This window comes from Callospermophilus lateralis, chromosome 16, assembly GCF_048772815.1.
Source record: "Callospermophilus lateralis isolate mCalLat2 chromosome 16, mCalLat2.hap1, whole genome shotgun sequence".
Classification (NCBI taxonomy): domain Eukaryota; kingdom Metazoa; phylum Chordata; class Mammalia; order Rodentia; family Sciuridae; genus Callospermophilus; species Callospermophilus lateralis.
Window position 1 is genome coordinate 10,226,518 of NC_135320.1, and position 24,187 is coordinate 10,250,704.

A 24,187-nucleotide genomic window follows, 5' to 3' on the forward strand; every position below is an offset into this window, starting at 1 on the left:
ATGCTGCTCATCAAGGGCTTCATCGATTCAGATATTTATACACCTCAGGGGGAAAGGTGGGGTCATGTGAAATATAAATGGCTTATCTACCTGTACAGGTTGATGAGGGGCTTTTCCCTCTGCACCACCTGCCTGCTGAGTGTCCTCCAAGCCATCACTCTCAGCCCCAGGATCTCCTTCTTGGCAAAGTTCAAACATAAATTCTCACATCACAACCTGTGTTTTCTTCTCTTCCTGTGGGTCATCTATTCATCCTTCAGTAGCCACCACTTCATCTCCAGTAATGCTACCCCCAATTTGACCTCAGACAACTTTATGTATGTCACAGAATTCTGCTCTCTTTGGCCCATGACCTTCTTCCTCCAACACACCTTTGCCACCCTGCTGACCTTCAGGGAAGGCTCCCTTATAGGAATCATGGCTATTGCAAATGGATACATAGTGACTCTATTGTGCAGGCATAAGAGGCAGTCCCATAATCTTTATAGCACCAGCCTGTCCCCAATATCATCCCCAGAACTGAGGGCCACGTGAACAATCCTGCTGCACTTGAGTTGCTTTGTGGTCATGTCCATCTTGGACAGCATTATCTCCTATGCAAGACTCACAGTGAATGATGATCAAATATTTTACAGTATACAGATCTTCATGGCCCATAGCTATGCCTCATTCAGCCCTTTGGTGTTCATTGCTACTGAAAAACGTATTATTAGTATTTTGAGATATATGTGGGGTAAGACACTACACATTTCATTAGCCAGTGATGGATAAATTGTGTTAAGATGAAAAAAATGTGCTGGTTTTAAAATAATTTATCATGGTGGAGGGTATATGTTCTTTGTTTTAAATGCAATACAAATCCCTCCTTCTTCTCTCAAAATAATTTATTTGGGTATGTGTAGATGGCAAATATATAAAAGAAAGTTAAACCACATGCCTCTCTGGGATATTACCAGGGATTCATTTTTCACATGGTGTCCTCAAGGGACCCTGTGAGGTGAATGTCACTTGTCAGGTCTTGTATATTCCATACTATTTTTAGATACAATATTTCCAAGGCTTTTCAATTATTTCATTGTCTTAGTTATCTGTATTTTTTCCAAAGTATAATGTAAACTTTTGCTACCATAAAATATCCCCTGATACAACACACACACACACACACACACACACACACACACACACCACACACACACACACACACACACACACACACACAAACAAACATACATACACAATACTCCGTGCAGGGATTCAAAACATTTTTTCTATAAAATTGCTCATAAATCCACGTTTTAAATATTCAAAGGTAGAAACAACTCAGTACCTACAACCTTAAGAATATACAAACAATACATAGCTTCTGCAGACACTTGAGTATTAGGAACTTAGAAAAGGGAAGAAGATTTGGGCACACAATGCAACATAGCTGAGGCTTCAAGCTACTCACTAAAGCAAGTGAGTCACAAAAGAACAAATATTATATAAATTTACTTAAAGGAGGTGGAATTTGGAGTAGCCAAATTGATAGGGACAGAAAAATAAAATGGAATTCCAGGGACCCAACAAAGTGGACAGTGGAAAATTTTTAATCTCTACTCCATAAGAAGAAAAATGCCAAGAACTCATGGAATCATGTGAACAGACAATCCATGACTGTACACTGAAGAAAGAGTCACAATGTTTATTTTATATATTTGGTGTTTTGTTACATTTTAGATATATACATATATTTTCCACAATAAACGTGTTTTTAATTATCATAAACCCATTGTGGAAAATATTTGTCCTGAAATTAAAAACTAAATGATAAGATTCTCAATGGGCCACAATGTATAATTTGGTGAGTTTTAAAAGTTATGACTGATTTGTCCCAGTTATTGTAAGACTGGTTTTGAAAAGTATGAATCGTTAAGTCTCTTCCACGAAAAGTGTTCTTCCTACGGATTCTGCTAAGTACCCACTCTGTGCTGCTCAGCCTTTCAAAGACTTTAAACACTGTAGTAGGTAGCTCCAATAGAAGGATTTCAGAAGAAAAGTATATGAAGTCAAAACACCAAACTGAATCGGTAGGTCACCCAATGGAAATTTTCCTAATCATGAGATTAGTATTGCAAAAATTGTGCACTTTTTATATAGTATATTTAAATGAGGGAAATCAATTAAATGTAAAATATTCTGAAAAAATACTGTAGAAAAAAATTGAAGAAGTAAAGGAAACAGAGGATATGTTTGTAGAACTTAAAAAAACTGAGAACACATAATAGAATATTAAAGAAATCAAAGAATTACAGAAAAGAGACCAATGAGAAAAATGGAGATTTAAGTCATTATCAACACCTGTTAAGTGTGAATAAATAAATCTCCACTATCAAGTTAGGGTGTCTTCATAAACACACCAAAAAAAAAAAAACCCACCCATGTAAACTCTGTGAAATACAAGCCCTGGAGTTGTAAAGACACACAGAAAATAACAGGTCAGGAAAATGATGCACCTTGCAAGAAGGAAACCAGCATAGCATGGGCACCTGAATAAAGAACCTGGACTTTAGGTCACCCATGGTCAGAGGAGAAGAAGGCCATCACATACTGGGAAAGAGCACCAGCTCACCAAGAAGGTATCCTAGTGACAAATGTCTGAGATAATGTCAGGAAGAAAATGAATATAATATGGACCAAACTCAAGATAAATTAACAGCAATATAATAACAGCAAAAAAAATTATACTTAACATCATGACATAAACACTACAGGGACAAAAGGATCTAGGACACATAGAAAAGTTCCAACCAACAGCAGAATGCAGGACTGTGATGTGCTCAGAGCAGGAGGACAACACCAGGTCACCAAACAAGCCTCCTCCATGCAAAGAACCCTGAGGTCACATCTAGTATCTTTAGAAGCACAATAGAATTAAAATTAAAATTAAAATAAAGAAGGACAACTGAAAAGAACAAATATGGGAGAGTTTAAACAATGCCTTTTAAACAATAATGTAAAAAAGAATTCAAAAGTGGAATCAGAAAAGCTCTTGAGAAAACATGTATCAGAAGACCACACACTAGACCTCAGGGAACCCCATGCAGGGAGTGTGAAGAGTCATAGAGCAACACATTTCATGTTGTAAAAAGAAAACATTTCCAAACAAGCTGCCTACCTGGACTCTTTAAGGAACTGGAGGAACAACATTAAAAGCCATTTCCCCAAATATCCAGAACAAGGACAAGAATAAAGATGAGAATAGAAACAAATGAAAAGCACTCAGAAAAGTAGTAAAAATCAACCCAACCAAGGTGTTGTTCCTAAATAAGGAAAACAAGATTGACAATCTTCAATGCAGAATGGCTGAAAGAATGAAAGGGAAAAGTAACAATATCAGAAATGAAATCAGGAGCATTCCAATTGCAACCACGGATGGTGGGGAGGACCATAGATGAGGGCTGAGAACAACTCCACTCACACCATCAATAACCAGATAAAAACAGACAGATCCCCAGACATGCACCATCTCCAAAAACTGAGGAATAAAAAAATAACAGACTTGAACTGAACAATAATGATTGAGAAGATGAAACCAGTAGCACACACATTCCCTCCCTCAAAAGAAGAGTCCAGGGACCCAGAACTTCATGGTGGAAGGCTACCAAGTTTTTAAAACAGCTAACACCAAAGCCTCTTATCTCCTCCAAACAAGAGAGGAAGAAGGATCTCCAAATGCATTTTATAAGGTTGACACACTTATACACAAATGTAAGCCAAGAAAAGCACAGGCCAAACCCCTCTAGTGAACACATACAGAAAAAAAAAACTTGAGAAAAATGTGAGCAGATTGGATTTATACATGTTGAAAGCATCATCATTTATCAAGAAGGCCTGGGATTTATCCATAGGATCCAGCTGGCCCTGATAAACATCCCCTCAACAATAGGATTAGAAAAAGCAGAAGACTGAGAAATAAATTTACCAGGGAAGAGAAAGACCTGTGCCCTGAAAAACTATAAAGATGAATGAAATTAAATTAACTATGAGTAAGAGGAAAAAAGCATCATGTTTATGGATACGAAGGATCAACATTATAATGTCCACGTGATCAAATTATACACACATCAGACTCGATATCCAATTCCAATCTCAGTGACATATTTTACAGCAATAGGAAATAAGAAAGCGAAAATCCATATGAAACCATAAAAATACCCTAAATAGCTAAAGTAATCTTGATAAAAAAAAGCAAAACTAATAAAACCACACTCTGATTTTAAAATATGTGATAATGTGATAGTCATTGATACATGTGGAGGGGCTGGGATGGATCTTGGAGATGTAGAATTTGCCTAGCTTGCACAAGGCCCTGGAGTTCACCATCAACACTTCATTACACACATAGACACACACATACACACACACACACACAGAGAAAACATTATGGTAGTGGCATAAAAGTAAACATATAAACTAGTGGAACAGAACATACTGCCTAGAGAAATGTCCAGATACATTCTCATTAAGACATCTTTAAAAGCACTGTCAAATATAGCCTATGTAGTAAGGATGGTCTGTTCAAAAAATACATGCACAGAATCAAAGAGGACCCTTATCCTACAGCCATACACAAACATTAAACTCAAGACATATTGAATATTTACATGGGATAAGTGAATCTATAAATCTGTAAAAATCAAAAGGTTGAAAAACTTTAGGATAGTGGAATAGAAAATGATGGCAGCTATTATGAAGACAGATGAAAACAAGTATTGGCGAGGATGTGGGGAAAAGGTACACTTATACACTGCTGGTGGGAATGCAAATTGGTACAGCCAATATGGAAAGCAGTATGGAGATTCCATAGAAATCTGGGAATGGAACCACCATTTGACCCAGCTATCCCTCTCTTCAGTCTAAGCCCAAAGGACTTAAAAACAGCATATTACAGGGACACAGCCACATCAACGTTTAGAGCAGCACAATTCACAATATCTAGACTGTCTAACCAACCTAGATGCCTTTCAGTGGATGAATGGATTAAAAATGTGGCATATATACAGAATGGAATATTATTCAGCAATAAAAGAGAACAACATCATGGTATTTGCAGGTAAATGGATGGCATTGGAGAAGATAATGCTAAGTGAAGTTAGCCAATCCCAAAAATACATACTGAATGTTTTCTCTGATATAAGGAGGCTGACTCAGTGGGGTAGGGAGGGGAAGCATGGGAGGAATAAAGGAACTCTAGATAGGGCAGAGAGGTGGGAGGGGAAGGGAGGGGGCAGGGGATTAGCAAGGATGGTGGAATGTGATGGTCATCATTATCCAAAGTACATATATGAAGACAAAAATTGGTGTCAACATATTTTATATAGTAAAATTGTGCTGTATACATGTGATAAGAATTATAATGCATTCCCTGTTATTTATTTATTGTTAAAATCAATAAAAAAAATTAAAAAAAGAAAAAGGTTTTTTTGGATATTACACCAAAAGAATAGGCAACCAACTCAGTCATACACAAATGATATGACGTAAAACTAAAAAAGCTTCTGAAGCAGAAAGATAAACAGCAGTCAACAGACAACCCATGGAGTGGAGAACACATTTTCAAATCACATATTGAAAAGAGATTAATTTTGAACATTTACTAAAACCTCCTAGAATTTAGTAAAAATGTTCATAACCTTTTTTCAAAATAGCACAAGACTTGAACAGATATCCCATCCATGAAAAGACACAGATATGATCAAGAAGCAATAAAATGATGTTCAACATCAACTAGTTCTCAAGGAAATACAAATCAAATCCACCATAAGATTTCCTGTCACATCAATCTGGATGGCTATCATGTGAAAAGAAAGACAACCATTATTCTCAAATATATGCACTGTTGGCAGGGTATGATGGTTAATTTTCCATAGTTCTGAAACCAGTCTGGGTGGTGTGCTCCAGGAACAAGGGGTGGGGCCTTCCTGTGCTCCAGTCATGCCCTGTGGTCATGCATGCCCCTACCTGGGAGTCAGCATTGCTAGAGGACATAGTGCTCCCTTGTTGGTGGCAGTCTTACTCACAGCAGCCAAGATGTGAAGGTACTTGAGGCCACCCAAGGACAGATGGTCAGAGAAACTGTGGCAACATGCTGAGTCTTTTAACAGTGGCAAATTCTGCCATTCACCACAGTGTGGATGACTCTGAAGGACATTATGGTAACTGATGTTGGCCAATTAAAGAAACAGAGCTATTCATGGTTCTAAAGGGTGAAATTTAAGAAAAAAGAGTGACATTTTGATTGCATATGATTGGCAGGAAAGGGTCATTGCCCTTAAATGGGTATAACATTTCCGTTTCCCCTGAGACTTGCTGTGTACTGGTGTGCTTACCCTAACAACACCATAGAAGGCATTGCATTTTTTTTTAAGATTGTAGAGTTCATGGTCAATTCATGGGTACTTTCCATTCCTACTCTGCCCAGAGCCAGAGCCGCTTTTGAGCCTGCAACATTCTTGAAGTGGATGGCATTCTTCTATGATGAATGTGAATAGCAGGGGGATCACAACCAAATCACGGATGTTAACCTCCCAGCTGAATGCTTGCAGGGAGGGGGAATATGCTGTTCCCCTGTGGTACAAGCCACAAGTTGGCCCAATTATTTCAATCGGGTTTGACTCTGTGCTTTAAAAGCCTGGAAGAAGTTACCAGCTGGAGAGGTCCAGTTTCTATACAGGGCTTAAGGCAGAAAAGCCACTGAGGACTTGTCACAGTTTATTGACAGAGTAAACAAGGTGATAGAAGGAAAGGTATCTCATGAAGGAGCCTGGGTGGCCATAGTCAAGAAGTTGATCTGGAACAGACTAAATAAGGAACATAGAGCAGCAGGGGTGCCAGTACACAATGGCACACTGGATGACGGGATTTGGGGCCACCAAGGATATAGGGACACACACAGTTCAAGACTCTCTGCTGGACTCAGCCATGGCTGTTGCATAAAAGCAGGACTAAGGAGGTTTGGAGATAGCTAGTCAGAGACTGCCAAAAATGTGCAACTTTTCTCCCCATTTGCCTTTTACAACCTGCTGGAGTGAATCCCTGAGGGTTAAAATTGAATGCTTTATGGCAAAGAGATGTCACTCATTTTGCCTCTTTTGGAAATTTAAAATAGATTCACGTAATGATTGATATCTATCAATGCTGTGTGATGGCCACAGCCCCCACAGGAGAAACCACAATAAAGATCATCTCCCATTTATTGAAATGTTTTGAACTATGGGTGTTTTCATGTCTATTAAAATTGACAGAGGGCCTCTACTAGCAAGACATTTCAGGTGGTTAGTGATGATCAGCATATACAACACTTAGCTGAGATCCCCTACAACCCACAGGCTCAAGACATCATAGAAAGGACTTACAGACCATGCTCCAAGCCAGAGAGGGCAAACTATACCAAGTCCCCTCTCGATGTCTTCAACAAAACCTTATTTGCTTTAAATTTTCTTTCAATTTCAAAATTTTCTATGGAAACAGAAGCCCATTAACATAGGGCCTCCCTCACAGGGCCCTCCCATCTACTTATGGTCTCATGGAAGGATCCCATCACAAATCCATGGCATGATCCAGGGCCCCTCCTAACTAAGGGTCAAGGGTTTGCATATGTTAACAGGAGCCTCACTGCATCTGGGTGCCTGCCAGAAAGTCAAGCCCTAGACCCCCCAGAGCTACAAACCAAGAGGTTGAAGGAATTAACTTTGGAGGAAAAACCTTACAAGCAAGAGACTCAACACAAACAGACCTCACATAAAGTAACCTGGGTGATCTTAAAGGTCTTGTTGAACAAGCCACCAGATTGGTCTTTTTGCCTGATGGCAACACCATCCCTGAGCCTACTATGATGGTGGTCCTACTGTGTGCAATGTTCACTGACAACAGTGAAGACTCCCATCAGGTAAATTGGGCTTTGGTCTCTTTGGTCTCCATTACCTTTAGCAATTGCTAATTGGGAAGGGGCTTTCCTTAAGCTCTTCTCTAATAATTCCAACCTTATTGATCCTGAGCTATCCATCCAGGATGTGACCGTACCCTGGAATGCCAGAATTTCCACACCAACTCTGCCCATTTGTTTCTCCATAGTATATAATAAAACCTATGATCCAGGCAGTCCCCTCTGTTTTACTATTGCGCATGAAACTGTTGTAGATAACTATAATCAGGCATATGTTGGGATATCTCTCACTGACCTTAGAGTAATAGTTAGTGCTACCTAAAGCCATAGACTCCCCCATGGCAAATGAAAGAAACCCTGGCGGCCAACATGTCCAACAATGCTTTTTGGAAAGCCCCCCCTCAGATAATAATAGCATGCCATGGAATCAACGTGTCACTGACATACCTCATCTCCTTGATAAGTGGAACTTCTCTGGGGAAGAAAAATATCTATGCACCTGAGTGGGTACAGCTCTCTGGAATGTAGCTGATGTGCCCCAAAACCATATGGGCCACTGCAGTACCTGCTTCATGGGACAAGCTGTTACCAACTGTTATGCAGGAAATCAGTATGGCATAATGGGTATCATACCTATATTGCCTGCTGCTAGCTCCATCAAAACAGCAGCAGCCAGCTGGATGAATGGGTCTATAGTGAGTCCAGACTCTGACCATGGATTTGCCTTGTGCCAAATTACACCCATATCCATGATGCACATGTTGTGTACACCAACCTTTGCCATGCTAATAATCAATGATACTGATGACATAAATATCATTCATACAGAAATTTCATGTGTAGTCAATACATCCATCTGGCTTATAAATTGTCTAACTCCTGCTATGAAAACTAAAATTTATATTTATCCTTAGAGTGTACCCAGAAATCTGGCTTCCAGTGAGCCTGTCCAGAGAGTGCAGGGGTCCTTCGGACATGGAGATGAAGAACCTTCTGAAAAAGAGCCTGAACTGGACAAGGCATGAAATTAGCTTTGTCATTGCTTGGATTATCGCCCTGGTAGCCACCATTGCCACCACAGCCACTGTCACTGCTTTGCTCACTTTGAGTGTCCATATGGCTCAGACTATGGAAAAGGTGTCTACTGCTATGGCAGAAGCCCTTGTCATTCAAAATGACCTAAATAAAATGTCCTGAGCTGCTATTTTAGTCATTCATCAAGAACTAGACCTCCACCAGGAACATCTAGATATTCTATTTATGTTGCATATCTCACTTGTGACCCTGAATTCCATAGCATTTGTGTCACCCAATATTCTATGTCTGAAAATGTAACCTTACACCTCTCTAATTTTTCTCAGTATATTGAGGGGGCTTGGGATGCTGACTATGTTATGACTATGCATAACCTTACCATGTCAGTAATCAAAACCAATGAGATGAAGGTGTTTATCTTGACAACCTCCTCTTTCCTCCAGGGTGTTAGAGTCTGAAAACAAGTCAAAATGGCACCTGGCAAATGTTAGAGTCTGTAAACAAGTCTGGATGGCGCCTGGCATTTTGCCAGAGAGAGTGGTTTGTGAAGTAACTCCATCGAGCCATTAAGTGTGAAAATTCCTTATTGGTTGACTGCTGTATATAATTTATGTTAATTAGATAAGCTGTGTGGAATGTATAAATACCTCTGTTGTCCTATAATAAACGGCTCCCACTCCTGCTGTATCAATGTACACAAGTTGTTCGTCATCCCCCGGTTATTTTGCTGCAGCTGGACTGCAGAAAAACCTGAACATTGGAAAAACCTGATAGCCAAATTAACTAAGTCATATAATGCTATCACCCTGGCCCTACTATTTATGATAGTGATAATATTTTCCTGTGTTGTGTGACACTTATGTAATCCTGTAAAGGCCAGGGAATGGAAAACAGCAATGCTGGCTGAAATCCTTGCAGCACAGTCAGAGGGGGGAGATGTGGGGACAAGTGCATGGAGTACTTTATACATGGCATATGTTAAGGGCATCTGAGTGTCAGGCCACTCCTCCGTGCTAGGCAAGTGAGCGGCAAACCCCTTACCCAATAGGCATAGCCTTGGATATGAGTGTATATATTGCAGCCTTGCACTTGCTCCATGGCCCAATACTTGCTTGGTCTCTGGAGGTCTTGATTAGTGCCTCTGCAGCCACACACTCCTCTACCCTGTTACATGGACATCCTTGGTGAACGAGAGAGCCCTTGCATTCAAGGATGTTCCATCTGCTGCTATGACTGCAGCTCACAGACTCCAGCTCTGTCTCTGTTTTTCCAATTTTTTTTCAAGTGCACTTTCATGTGATGCCACAGCTTGGATCCTGAAATCTTCAGTATGGAAGTCCTGGTGCACATGAGCAGTAATGTAAAAACTCAGGTGACCTACGTGAGAATGGAGTGGGGAAAGAGGGTGCCTATCAGACATTGTAGAGAGAGGACCTTCAGAGCCACAGGAGGCACGAGGAGACTCTGCCCAGATTCCAGGCATCATGACATGTGGAATGGGTATGGGCTAATTTGAACTTTGGATGGAAGTGACAGAACTTGGGGTTTCCAGATGATTGGGACAGACTTTTTTTTTTTGTGAAAGGAACTTGGAGGAAATTTTGAGCACACCTCTCCCCAGGTGGCTATTATCCAGAACAGAATCCATTTAAGGGGCAAGTGAAATGTTCCCCTGGGGATTCCATTGTCCTAGGCTTCCCAGTGGGATCCTGTCATCTAATTATAGACACTAAAATGACAGGCTACAGAGAGATGAGCTCACCACACCCTTTCCTTAAAAGTGTGCAGGTTATTCTCAGGTGCACCAAGTTGCTGGCATCCATCCAGCCAAGCTCTTCTCTGTTTCCCCAAATGTAGGCTGTGAGAACATGGGCTTCTAGTAGGAGGGAGGAAGGGGCAAACTGGGTGTCCTAGTGAGGGTTTTTGTAGCTTTAGAAGAGCCATCCATTATTAACCATGGCACTCAACCAGACAACGGTGCTCAATGAGATGCAATGAAGGAAATCTTCCTAGCATGTATCATTCTTTAGTTTGAGACTTAGAAAATTAATCCTTGTTTTCCATAAGAAATTTCCACTATTTCAGGCTTCTATTTAATTTTCTCTGGAAAGCGGCACATGCTATCTATGCTAGCTCCTGTTTTCTATGTTATTTAGTCCTATACAAATCATTAGAGAAGTAATCATTTTCCATGTCTCCTCTTTATTAAATATGCTCAGCTTGGCTTCTCTCATGTTCTTGAAAAAATGGAATGCTCATTGATATGCGACTTTCTAAATTTTCAGTAATTAAAAAGTAATTTTACATAAACCCGAAAGTAACAGGGGTGACCTTATATTACCACAACTATGTATTGTAATTTCTCATGAAATCTTCATTGTCCTACATTTAATCTCTCAAATTAAAAATGAATAGTGACTCTCCATATTGTGTGTTCTGCCCAGTAGCCAATTTAAAGTGAGAGGGCAGTGGTCCTGTGTCACCTTCACATGAGAAGACAAGTGAACCTGATTGTGGTTTCCTTTTTTTGCCCCCAAAGATCTAGGAATATAATTTTCAATAGTTGAGCAGAAAGAATATATGGTCCATTCATCTGGTCTCTTTTTATTATTCATTTTAAAATTCTACTTCCCATTTTCCTAATAATGGTTGTGTCTAATAGGCATTTTGTTAGGAAGAATATTTGGAAAAGTTGATCCTCATTCTGTTCAGGTGTCTGTGCCCACATTTGTTTTTTAAGTCCATATTTTCATGCAAATGCAGTTACAGAACAAATGTGAACCTATCTCCTTTTATTCCTCTTTAAGCAATTTGAACTTGACTCAGGTTATTATTGACATCATCAGGGAAACAGATCCTCCTGCAGGTATGTTGGGTTTCCCAGTAAGGAAAGCTTAGTGCCTGTGAGGAAGCTCCTTTGGAGTTTCTTGTTGCTGTTAAAAAAGTAACTTTTCTTATAATGAACCTGAAGACATATATCAAACTATTGTTATTGTGTATTCATAGCTGGGAACCCTGAGCTTTACTGAAATCTTTCCAATGTATGGGAACAATGGGTGATCATCAACCAGATTTTTCAGGAATAGCCATCACTCGTTTACCCAAATATTCTACAGGCTTTCCTTCTTCATATTCTTGTAGCTTGTACATTTCACAGTGGTTTTTCACACAGCATAGCACCTGGCTGGTAGTGGTTGTGCCCTCCCTTATGTGCAAGCTGTTCCTCCCTAGTGCTCTTCATAGTTTCCCAGCTAGAACTGTGATGCAAAGTACAGCTTGCTGCCCAATTTCCCCTCAGTCCCAAATTCACATGAAGCAGGACCAGCCCCTCCCAGAACTCAATTGTTCATCTTTAGTTAACATAGAGTAGGTGATGGGAGCAGGGGGAGGCTTAAGTTCATGGAAAAGAGAAAACAAATTATGCCCCTCTGTTGCTGCTGCTGCTGTTGTTGTTGTAGTTGCTGTTATTATTATTATCATTATTATTATTATTATTATTATACCAAGGTTTGAACCCTGAGGTGCTTAACCACTGAGCCACATCCCTAATCTTTTTAACATTTTATTTAGAGACAGTCTCTTGCTATAAGGCTTAGGTCCTCACTAATTTGCTGAGGCTAGTTTCAAAAATGCAATTCTCTTGCCTCAGACTCCCATTCTGTGGGGATTATAGATGTGCACCACCATGCCCAACCCATGTTACTTTCCCTGTGATTTATGTCCCCCTCTGTGGACTGTCCAGTATTTTTAGGATAGTTTGCTTTATCTTGTTTAAAAAAAATGATTGTTTTTGCTTCAAACAATATGTTTCCAAGTACCATCACTGTGTTAATAGCCTTAGATGAGGAGGCCCCTTGAACAGATTGCAGTGGGGTAGGAAGTTTTCATCTTGTCCCTGAGCCTCTAGTCTCTTCTGTACTGAGTGCCAGGACTCATGGCTGGAGAGGACATGCCTGGTGATTTATTTTAGCTTTTATTATGAAGGCCTCCTGTTCACCAGAATATAATATAAAGGAGATATTAACACAGACATAGCTATATACTTACCTTTAGAACACTTACATATTTTATAAAATTTAAGTGAATAAGGCCTATGTGTCTGATGCATATGATAAACGAATACATCAGAATGTGATCTAAACTTTGGACAGAAGCCAGGCTCAGTTGTGCATGACTATAATTCCAGGGGCAATGTTGAGGCAGAAGCGTAATTTCAAAGCCAGCCTCAGCAGTCTAGGAAGGCCCTAAGAATCTTAGCCACAACCCTGTCTCTCAATTTTAAAAATAGGTGGAGTGGACTGAAAATGTTTGTCAGTGATCAGTTACCCATAGGTACAAACCCTGGAACCAATATATATATATATATATATATATATATATATATATATATATATATATATATATATATACATACACACACACACATACCCGGGTAACTCTAGAAACATGTGATCTCTCCTTCTTCTTCACAGTTTTTGTAGTTAGTGTGTTCACTTACTCTTATATGCACTGGAGAAAGGTGTTTTCTTTTTCTTGCTACTATTCTGGAATTTCACTTTCAGAAAAAATAAGAGTTTCTGGTCATTTTAAAGCAACAATGAACGGAAGTTTTAATTCCTGCATGGTACTGAAAATTCATGGCTTCTTCTCATCCATGCTTTCTCCAAAATATCTACCTTTGCACGAACAAATTTTTAAGTAACACTGAAGAAAATTTTATCTAATTCATTGATGTTACTATAAATTTTATAATGGTAGGTGTTTGAGTGGCCCCATGTTTTCAAATAAATTAAATATAATGAATCAAAGTCTCCATTTTCCAGAAATGGCATAAAAGAATGCAACTTCAGCAATATCATTTTAAATTTTTATTGTAGAATGTTGTAAATAAATGATTATATATATATATATATATATATATATATATATATATATATATAGAGAGAGAGAGAGAGAGAGAGAGGTAGATAGATGATAGATAGATCATAGATATATAGATGATGATGATGATAGATAGATAGATAGATAGATAGATAGATAGATAGATAGAACAAACCCTGGAAACCCTGAGCTTTTCTTAAATCTTTTCAATTCACAGAAACAATGGATAATATACATATTGTAAAGACATACTGTAAGTCTTCACCAGTACATATATTACCTTGAAATAAACAGGTATATGAGAAGAGATGTGCATCAGTTTTATGTACAAGGACACCCTAGAATAACAGGGCCATGTGTCTGTGATCATCTGTGATCCATAACACATCTAACAGATGTGCCCTTATGTAAAATACTTCAAGTGTCTTTCCCAAGCTTGTCCTGAGAGCAGACCAAATATGCTAATGAGTGAAAAAATAAAATTATCATTTTTGCCTGTTCACCACATTTCAGAAAAAAATAAACTTTTCCCCCCCAATTTTTTTTTATAGAATTTTTCTTTCAGTCAATTACTGCATGTCCTCACTCATGTAGGGAATCTAAATATGTTGCCCACATAGAAGTGCAGCTCAGCAGAGGCCGGGAAGGGGCAGTGGAAGGAGTAGTCAGAGGAGGAGTGAGGGGCATCTGGGCACAGCTGCAGGGCTGGGGGTCAGCATTTCTCATGTCTATAGTTCAATGTGGTCGCCAGAATCTACATCAGGTGATTACAGGTGACCAAATGAGAGTTTTGAGACTCTGCACACTAAGAAATTATACAATTTGAGATAATCAAAATGTTAATTCCCCTAAAGTGTTCAGCTAGCAATGTCAACATGTATTGAATTCTAATATGAGACTCCCTATGTTCAGATATTATGTCAGCTAAAGGTTAAAATAAAAAAAAATCTGCATGTCAATGTTTAAACAAAACCTGTACTTACACTCTGAATTCTCATCTAACAGGACAATGGAAAGGTCCTGACCCAGTGATTGTCTGGAGTCAGGGCTCTGTTTGTGTGTTTCCACAGGGAGAACAGCAGCCAATTTGGATTCCAGAAAGACTAACTAAAGCAATTTCTACAGATCAAAAAGAAGATGATTTGACTCAAATCCATAACAGCTGATATCCAGAACTTCAGCTTGGCCATTCTTACATCTGCGACAGTGATTAACCAGGGTGCTTTTTTCAATATCTATTTTATTATTGCATTTTTTCCACATCATAAAATTCTATTTTATTTTTTGAGCTCATACAGACACAGGTTAATGTTTTTCTGATCAGTTTTATTTTTTGACTGTGGAGTTTTTAAACATTGAAATGGAGATTTCACCTAGGTAAAGCTACAAGGCCTTTATTATTGTCTTATGTGTTGTACTCTTGTGTTTTATGTTGTATGTCTGTGTGTGCGTATGTCCATATTTCTTATATGAGGAGTGCTCATGAAAATATGGATCTGAATTATTTTTTTTCTATTCACGTAATTTAAATGGCTTAATTTAAATTAGGTAAACAGCTGTTAAGGATTGTTTTTTAAAGAAAGTTAACAGATCTGTTTGTTTACTTTCACCTTTTCTTTTCATTATATTTAATAATTCTTTTCAGGATAATGTCTGTTTAGCATCATTGCCAGAATTCCTATCTTCATCCCAGTGCCAGTGAAGACAAAGATAAAACCAAACTACAGCTTCTATGATAGCTATCACAGTGAACTGTATAAACTGATGCATCAATGAATATAACTCAACAAATAATGCTCACAGAGTCAACTTACTTTGGGAGGAAACGGACTTTGGGAGGAGATGGACATATTGATAGATTCCTCCACTTTGAACTGCTTGCAGAACTTGCCTGGACTATGTAACTATCGTTTGGTGCAGCAAATTGTGGTAATGCTGGCATATCTTTGCTGATGGTGTCACCAGTGATACAATTTTTATTTCCTTGCCAGCACACCCCATGTTAATTGTGGTAGTGCTGGCATATCTTTGCTGATGGTGTCACCAGTGATGCAATTTTTCCAAAGGAGCCATCAATTGGCTTGGTGTCATGGCATTTCTGTATCCTCCTCCCTTCTGCTAGTGATGGTCTAAAATTTGGGGGCCAATGGCTATATGCTGGACCATTAGTCAGTGACAGGTATGATCCAATTGCAGTGGTATCAACCTAAGACAGGAGACTGACGCCTAAAGGTCAGTTTTCCGATGACGAGTAAGAACCATATGTTGAATTGGACAACCTACCAGGCATGGTCCTTAAGCCACATTAACCTCACTCCCCCACCAGCACCAAGGCCAAATTTGGGGGCCAACAGAGGTGAAGCAAAGAACCTCACCCCCCCCACTGGTGCATAGACCTATCCACAAGTATGGCTATATGCTGGACCGGTAGTCAGTGACGGGTATGATCCAGTTGCAGTGGTATCAACCTAAGATAGGAGGCTGACTCCTAAAGGTCAGTTTTCTGATGATGGGTAAGCACCATATGGTGAATTGGACAACCTACCAGGCATGGTCCTTAAGCCACATTACTTGTTGCTTAATTAATCAGAAGGGGGGAGATGCTTGGGAGCCATTAGCCAAGTAGGTATGACAATTTCCTTGCAGCGGAATAGGGTGTATCCTGCTGCCTGAGTTCCTCTTGAGTTCTCATGGGATTCAGACAGTATTTTTGGGAGACAGAAGCCCAGTGGAGGTGTGGATTTGGGCAGAGAACGTGGATTTCCCCCAGAATGTGTTCGCAGAAGGCCGGTGTGAGATCGGGAATAAAGAATTGCTGTTTGAATCTACAAAGCTGTGAGTGGCTCGTGATTTGTGCCCAGCCAGACTGCGGCAGATGGCTTGTAACATTGGAGAAGGGTTGGAGGGGAAGGGAGAAGACACAGGAAGCATCTATTTTCATGGGGACATGGCAGGTGTGAGAGGCCTGGCTACAGAAGTGAGAGTGGGCCTATGGGCACCATGAAGAAAAGGCACTGCAAATCTCCTTTGATGTTTACTCCTGTCTGAGACTGGACTGGTATCCTTCTCCTAAAAAGATTTGGTTTTTACGGGCACCCCACAATCCTCTGGGCTGGGCTACCTGACCCCTGCAACCCTCTGGGGTATAAACTATTCCTATATGCATAGAGAAGCCAGGCAAGACAATCTATTGCAAAACACTGCCCATGAGGGACAGAGGAAACACCACCAACTGGCCAACAACTGTGTCTCTTTTCCCAAGATGGGCATATCTCAAGAGGTTTCTGTTTGGGAGATTCAGGGATTCACTGTCAAACATCCAGATGCTGGCCTGCTTAGAGATAAGGTAGCCAGAACCCTGGAGTGAAGATGCTTACATAGCTGGCCCCTCCCCACACCTCAGCTGTGCTGGGAACCAGGCTGCTCAGTGGAACCCAACTCGTGGAGACTTCTGATAGCTCAGGGAAGAACTCCCCACCTTTGCAAGAAAAGCTCTCTCAGCATCACCTCAAATCTCCTATTTCCTACTGGGGACTCTGCTGGCCAAATATGGCCCGGAGTCTCTCCTGTCGTATGAGACTGGGGGTGGGGGGTAAAGCTCCAAACCCCAGTTCTTCTGTTCTGAAGAAATAAGACTTTGAGTCAGTCACTGAAACGCAGAAAAGAGAATTTTATTAGTAGTAAAACTAAATTAAGACTCAAACAAAGAGCACTCCCAGCAAAAACAACAGGAAACAGTGCTATCTCTGAATTTTTTGGTGTTTTCTGGTTGCCTTGAGAACTGGGTCTACCTTCAGCACTATTTGCCAATATGGTGTCCTCCTCCTTCATGTTGGGTGGTGGAGTTTTGACCTTAGTTGGTCCACTCCAGATCTGTCATGGTGGCCTTCTTGTTCAGAGGACTTCATCTACAAGTCAGTTTTCTGTTAATATGAATATTCAGGTTAATGACAAGGCAGAATTCACCTTACAGCCCCTGCACTACTGAGAAAATTTTTCTTCTGAAATATATTGGGACACCTATGGCCATAATTTCTAGCTTTACAATGACCCCAATTGACCCTGTCGAGAGTTAGAATAGCCCCCGTTAATCTTTCTTTCCGGATATATATCTTGATTGGACCTCTTTTTCCTCTTTATTCTTTAAGGTTTCCACACCTGTTGTTTTTCTGTAAGTTATCTGTTTACCCATTTGCCTTAAAAGTAACGTAAAGAAAACCATAAAAGTAACTTTAAAGGAATCCCATGACCTTGCTATGTTATTGGTTTGCATTTCACTGGTCACTACTAACTGCTACCTAATACCCCCTGCCAAGATTCAAGACCCTAAATCATATCTGGGACAAGGTTGACTAATGCCTACTTTCAGCTGATAAGGGTAGGTATCTGCCATATTTGCTATCAGGGAAATGCTCTTGATTATGAGTTAAGCTCTATCCAGGGGACCTCAATATCTGAAATAGAGGAAATCATTTAGAGGCAAATGCCCTATGAGAAAAACAACAAGATACAACTATCACCATAAAATTGATATACCAAGAGACAGAGAAATATAAGATACATTGAGGTGTTCCAAAAACCAGAAATTTCCTCCACCAGAAAGTGCTAGAAAACCCCCAACTAAAAACTTGTCTCCATGGCAAGGGTGGTGAGGACAGAGCATCTTCTGGGGAATGCAAATCTGGTTTTTATGGTAGGGATTACCAGAGACTGAAGTCAGGGGAAACTCACCACTAAGCAACTTCCCCAACCATTTTTATATTTTATTCAAAGACAGAGTCTTCCTGAATTGCTTGGGACCTTGCTACTTTGCTGAGGCTGACTTTGTACTTACAATCTTCCTGCCTGAGCCTCCCCAGCCACAGGGGTTCAGGCATGTGCTTCACTTTCCAGTGGCTTCTCCTGCCACATACAGGGCAAGAAGTCTTTGGAAGCCTGCCCTTAATTAGGCAGAGTTTCTTCTAGTGCCCTCACTTTCTGTAATGACGATAGACACCTACAGAGGCTCAAGGGTTCTGAGGGGAAGAAAAGAGGGTGACCATGAAGAGCTGCAGTCAATAATTGTATTGGTCTCTTGGCCCTCTTTTCTCCTTTCTTAGGTCCCAACCCCTGATCAATTGATGCCAATGTCATAGAATAGGTTTCATCCTGTTATTTTTAAGTGCTGCCTTGAGACAAATGATCAGGTGATCTCTGTATCACCTTCAAAGTGATTCATCATAACTCCAAAGAGGATGCTCAGTTTGAACAGCAGAAGGGCCCACAAGGTATAAAGTGTTAGGAAAATATAAATCATCCTCCAAACCTTAGCAAACTGAGGTCTCTGTTAGAGTTTGACTCAAAATTATTGTTATATCTCTCCAGATTACCTCAAGGCCTGAGTTTGAATCCCTCTATATATTTATCAGGGTCATCAGCAAATCTTCCTAAATCCTGTTGGGCCTGTTTTAGATATTGCATAGAAAAAGGTACCTGCATTCTTACCAGTCAATATTCTCCATTTTCCTCTTGTAATGTGTATAAACTGGTAGTAGGCTAAATAGGGACAGACTCATGATGAGGGAAATAGGGTTGCGGGAATGGGAGCAGGTAATGGTGGGTACAGAGGAGAGTGGGAATTTTGATATTGACAGATGAGTGTTAGGTACATCGTTGAGAGGAAGGAAGGTATGGTTTGGGGGTCCCTAGGCCAGTAATGCTTTGACTCATTTGACTAGAAAGGCCTCATCAGAGTAGGATGGGCATGATATTGAAAACTGGGGGAGGGGAGCAAGAGTTTTGTGTCACTCTATTGGAAACATAGATAGTCCAAAAATAACAACTGGATTACTGACATAGAAAAGAGCAAGAATCATTGTATTCCTTGGCTTTCCTTTGGAATAATAAATGTGAGGGGACATGGGGTCCATGCAAAGGCACTATAAAATAAGGACCATAACTACCACTTTGGTGAAGAAAAGATACCAACTGAGAATATATTTCTTAGCTATGAGGGATCTTCAACTAGTGCCCCATGAGAAGATTTGTAAGTAGATAAAGGTGGTTAACTCATTGCCCTCCAGATTCTGGAAGTATCCTATGAAAATGGTGGTGTGATACCCTTTACTGAAGAGAGACAGGGGGACACCAAAAGGCAACAGCCATAACAGTGGAGCCTCATTGCCTCTCTGATGGCCTTGCTCAAAAAGCAAGAGAAAGTGTACATCTATATGTCAGCAGGAAAAAAAAGTCACTGTTATTAAGAGGAAAAAAAAGATGAACAGTGACAACATAAATGACATTAGACAAAGCATGAGTGTGACATATGGAAGAGGTTTCAGGAGAGGAAATTGTAGACAGAGAAACTAAAGCAAACTGTAAGATATCAGAGGCTAAGTTAGACATCATCTCAACCAAAGCTGGGAGAGGAATAAGGTGAAGTTTAAATTCCTTCCTGTAGATGGCTGTCAATCTGATTCAAGGCACTTGATTAGATGTTGCTGGAGAGTGGGGAATTGAAACTCCAAACCTCAGGTCTTGTGTTCCAAAGAAAGAAAATTTGAAGTCAGAAACCAAAGATAATGCAAGATAACATTTTTAAGTAAAAATAAAGTAAGGCTCAAACAAAGAGCATTCTCCAAACAGTGGTTCACTCCCAGCAGAGAACAATGAAGGAAAGAGAGCCGTCTCCAAATTCATTGGTATTTTATGGTTGCCCTGAGAACTGGGTCCACATTCACCACTTTTTGACAATCAGGTGTTCAACTCCTTCATGTCAAGGGGTAGAGTTTTTACTTAGTTGTTCTTCTCCAGAACTGTCATATTGGCCATCATATTAAGGGGGGGGGCTTCATTTACAAGTAAATACTATGTTACTGTGAGTACTGGGGTCAATGACCAGAAAGGACTTAACTTTTTTCTCCTGTAATGCTAAGAAAATTTCTCTTCTGAAATTTATTGAGACACTTATGGCCATAAATTCTAGCTTCACAATGACCCCAAATGACCCTGACAAGAATTAGTAATAGCCCCATTAATCTTTCTTGGTGTATTTCTTAATTGACTCTCTTTGTTCTGATTATTTGTGTACCTGTTGTTTTTCTGCATTATCTGTCTACCCACTTGCCTTAAAAGTAATTTAAAGAAAGCCTTAAGAGCAACATAAAGAAAATCCATGACATTGGCTGTTATTTGTTTGCATTTAAGTGCTCACTACTAACTGCGATCTAATATCTCTCACCCACTGAGAGAACTGACAATTGCCTTCTTTGATTTGGCAGGTAGAGGTCAGAGGAGGGTGCCTTTGCCTTGGAGCTGGCAGGCCGCATGGCAGATGAACAAAATCCCCCTGCCTTCCACACAGACTGTGAAGGAAAGCAGGTAGAGGGTAGGGGTCAGTCACAGAGGTACCTTTGTCAGGATGTCCCTCCTCACACTGTACAGCAACCAGGCTTCCTAAAACTTGGTGAATTTCTTCACTGATTTTCAACAGTCCCATGGGCAGATTGGACACAAGTCCTCACAGAGAAGAAATTAAAGCAGAGCACAGCTGTCCAAGTGGCCCAAACATAAGCACTAAGGGGGTTGGAATTCAGGTCCCACCACCCTCATTCAGGGCTCATATCTATTGGGTGGCAAAGAACCAGGCACACATGGGCACTGGCCTGGGCAGGCACCAAGATGTGGTTTCACCAGACTGAGGTTCTGATGGAGTTGGTGTCTGGTGCAAACCTTTAATTCAACTGTTAGCTCTAAAAGCAGGAAAGCATATGTTCTAATCAATAAAATTTTCCCTTTATGACAATATTATGGTACAAAATTCTGATGTCTTTTTCAGATTTAAAAATGTAATAATAAAATCTAATATTATTACAGCATAGAATTTAAAACAACACAAAATGCAAGCATGGCTTTAGATTTCTCACAAAACATATTTTCCCCCAGATTTAATTTTTTTTCAAATATATCATTTATATATCTTTAGGAGGTATATTATGGCAACTCAATAGATGTATACAAGTTTTATCATGCAACTTTGATATTACATCCAGGAAGTCCCTATAATGAAACCTGAATTTAGTTTCATTGTGATGAATTACTTTTCCTAGAATTCATACTGTGACAAGAGTCTGAGAGACTGTCTCTTCAGGCCCTTCAAGAATTAGGACATTCTAGCATTTCAAGCAGGCATTGATGTAAGAAAGATGAGTCTGGACACCTGAGGAATTTGGAGGAAGCAGATATATTTAAGCTGCAGCAATCCAGAGGGGCTAACACCAAACAAGCTCTGAACCCCAGGTCTGGAAATTCTCTAAGATTTCAATGGGTGGTTACACAGCACAATGTTTAATATAACTTAATTTTGTTCCACATTCATAGGTTGGACAGATGTTTCACAATTTTTTACAAAGAAAACAGAAATTTTTGCACATCAACAAACTTGATAGGAGACTTTTTTTAGGTTGTAGATGAGCACAATACCTTTATTTTTATGGGGTGCTGAGAATTGAACACCAGACCTCACATGTGCTAGGCAAGTGCTCTATCACTGAGCCACAACACCAGCCCTGCAGGCCTAACTCTTAAAAGAAAGAGAAACCTGGCCTTTACAACAGAAAGGAGCTCAAACACAATGAGTGCTCTGAAAATTTTGCTGACTTCTTAAAATAATCTCTTCTTGACTAAGAGAGAGACTTGTGTGTTACAATTAAGGTGGGAGTCTTTTGAGAACTACAGCATTACCCTCTTTGAGGCTCATTATTTAATCCTCTAAGTCAAACGGCATTATTTCCTCTTGGCTTAAAGCTTTATATAATGTAATATCATAGTTGTTGTTTCTCTTTTTAAAAAAAAAAATACCTGCTTCAATTGTAGAACCACTAGTTTTAATGTAAAGAAGAAACAAACATGAAAGCAATAAACAAGTTCATAGCATAATCCATTCTATATCAATTAAGATTTTGAATCCACCAAGAAAAGGAAACCATCCTCCAAATAGTGAGCTTGGATCTCAACTGCAAAGCCCTTTCAGGATTGCACTGATACATGTGTGTGTGGGTTTTTTTCTGATATTATTAACTATGTGTTTGATTGTTATCAGTCCTAGAGTCAAGACAAAACAAAGGACTCTGTATATGACAGAAGTAAGGGGTGGCAATGACAGTATAAGAGCTGTCTTAAGGAGTGAAACAGTCCATTTTCCTTTTGTTTAGTATATCTTTCACCTTGTACATCCAACCAAGAGTGACTGAAGCAGGGCTGATGTTTCCTCAAGCTTTGGGCACATTCAGGCTAGTCAGCTTCCAGAGTGACTTGAGCAGGGTGGTGTCCTTTGGATCTCTGAGTTTCTCTGGTGTTCCCTTCTTCCTGATGCTCAGCTTAAGGGGTACAAATTAAGGAGGGAAAGCTGCAAAAGAATGTACGTAAGAATAAGAGATTTTATTTTTAGGAGGTTCCAAAGCAGGCTAAAAGGAACAAAGTATTACATAATGTATATCTCTGCATGTGTACATACATGTATTGACATATTTGGTGACACTCTAAAAAGAGTAAGGGATTGTAGATAGTGCTCTATGTGGGGGTGTGACAAGAGGTGGGGGATATCCCAGGAGGCTTGAACTATGTAAATTTAACTCAATGTAACTTTAAACAAATTTGAAAACAGCGTATAATTTCACAAGCCTAACCCAACATTGGCTTATGATCTTCCATATATTATTATTTCATCTAAAAAATGAAGTAAATTCAACCACCTGCTCACAGGTCAGTTGCCTTCCAAAGGTGCACCTCTAAGTGGATTGACTTTAATCTCAGAATATATTTCTGAATGGAAATCATGTCAAATGCCTTCCTGGCGCCCAAAGTTAAGGTACCGCTCAACAGCTTAATTTTACCCCTGGCTTATCCTCCTCACCAACTTTACTTTACCAGATGCAAACCCAAGGCTGTACCTAGTTCTGCAACCTGGTCAAGGTCACCCAGTTAAGAGGGATTTAAATCCAGCTCTACCCAATCTGAAGTCTTTACTTCTCACACTAAGCTTTAGCCAGACAAACTTGCTTACTTATATTTTTTCTTTCTTGATAATCTCTTGGAAGAAGCCAGTGTTAGGCTCAATTTGGTAGATCTACGAGGGTATTTTCCCAATAGGCGATTTATCCTACAAGTCCAGGTATGGCCAGTCGGCCTGTCCCCAGCCTGCTGCAATATACTGGGTCCTCACACCACTGCCCAGAGACCCTGTGCCCAGATGACCCTTTGTCCAGGACACAGAGTCTCCTCAGGGAAGAGTGGAGGAGTAGGGGAAGGAGACACCATGGAAAGTTCAACAAAAAGGACCAAAGGTTCTTCCAGGGCTAGACTCCA

The 24,187-nt window shown here is 39.9% G+C and overlaps 1 pseudogene; it reads left to right on the forward strand.

Moving 5' to 3' along the window:
- Positions 1-8,952, forward strand: LOC143638094 (vomeronasal type-1 receptor 48-like; annotated as a pseudogene).
- The last annotated feature ends 15,235 nt before the right edge of the window (positions 8,953-24,187 follow it).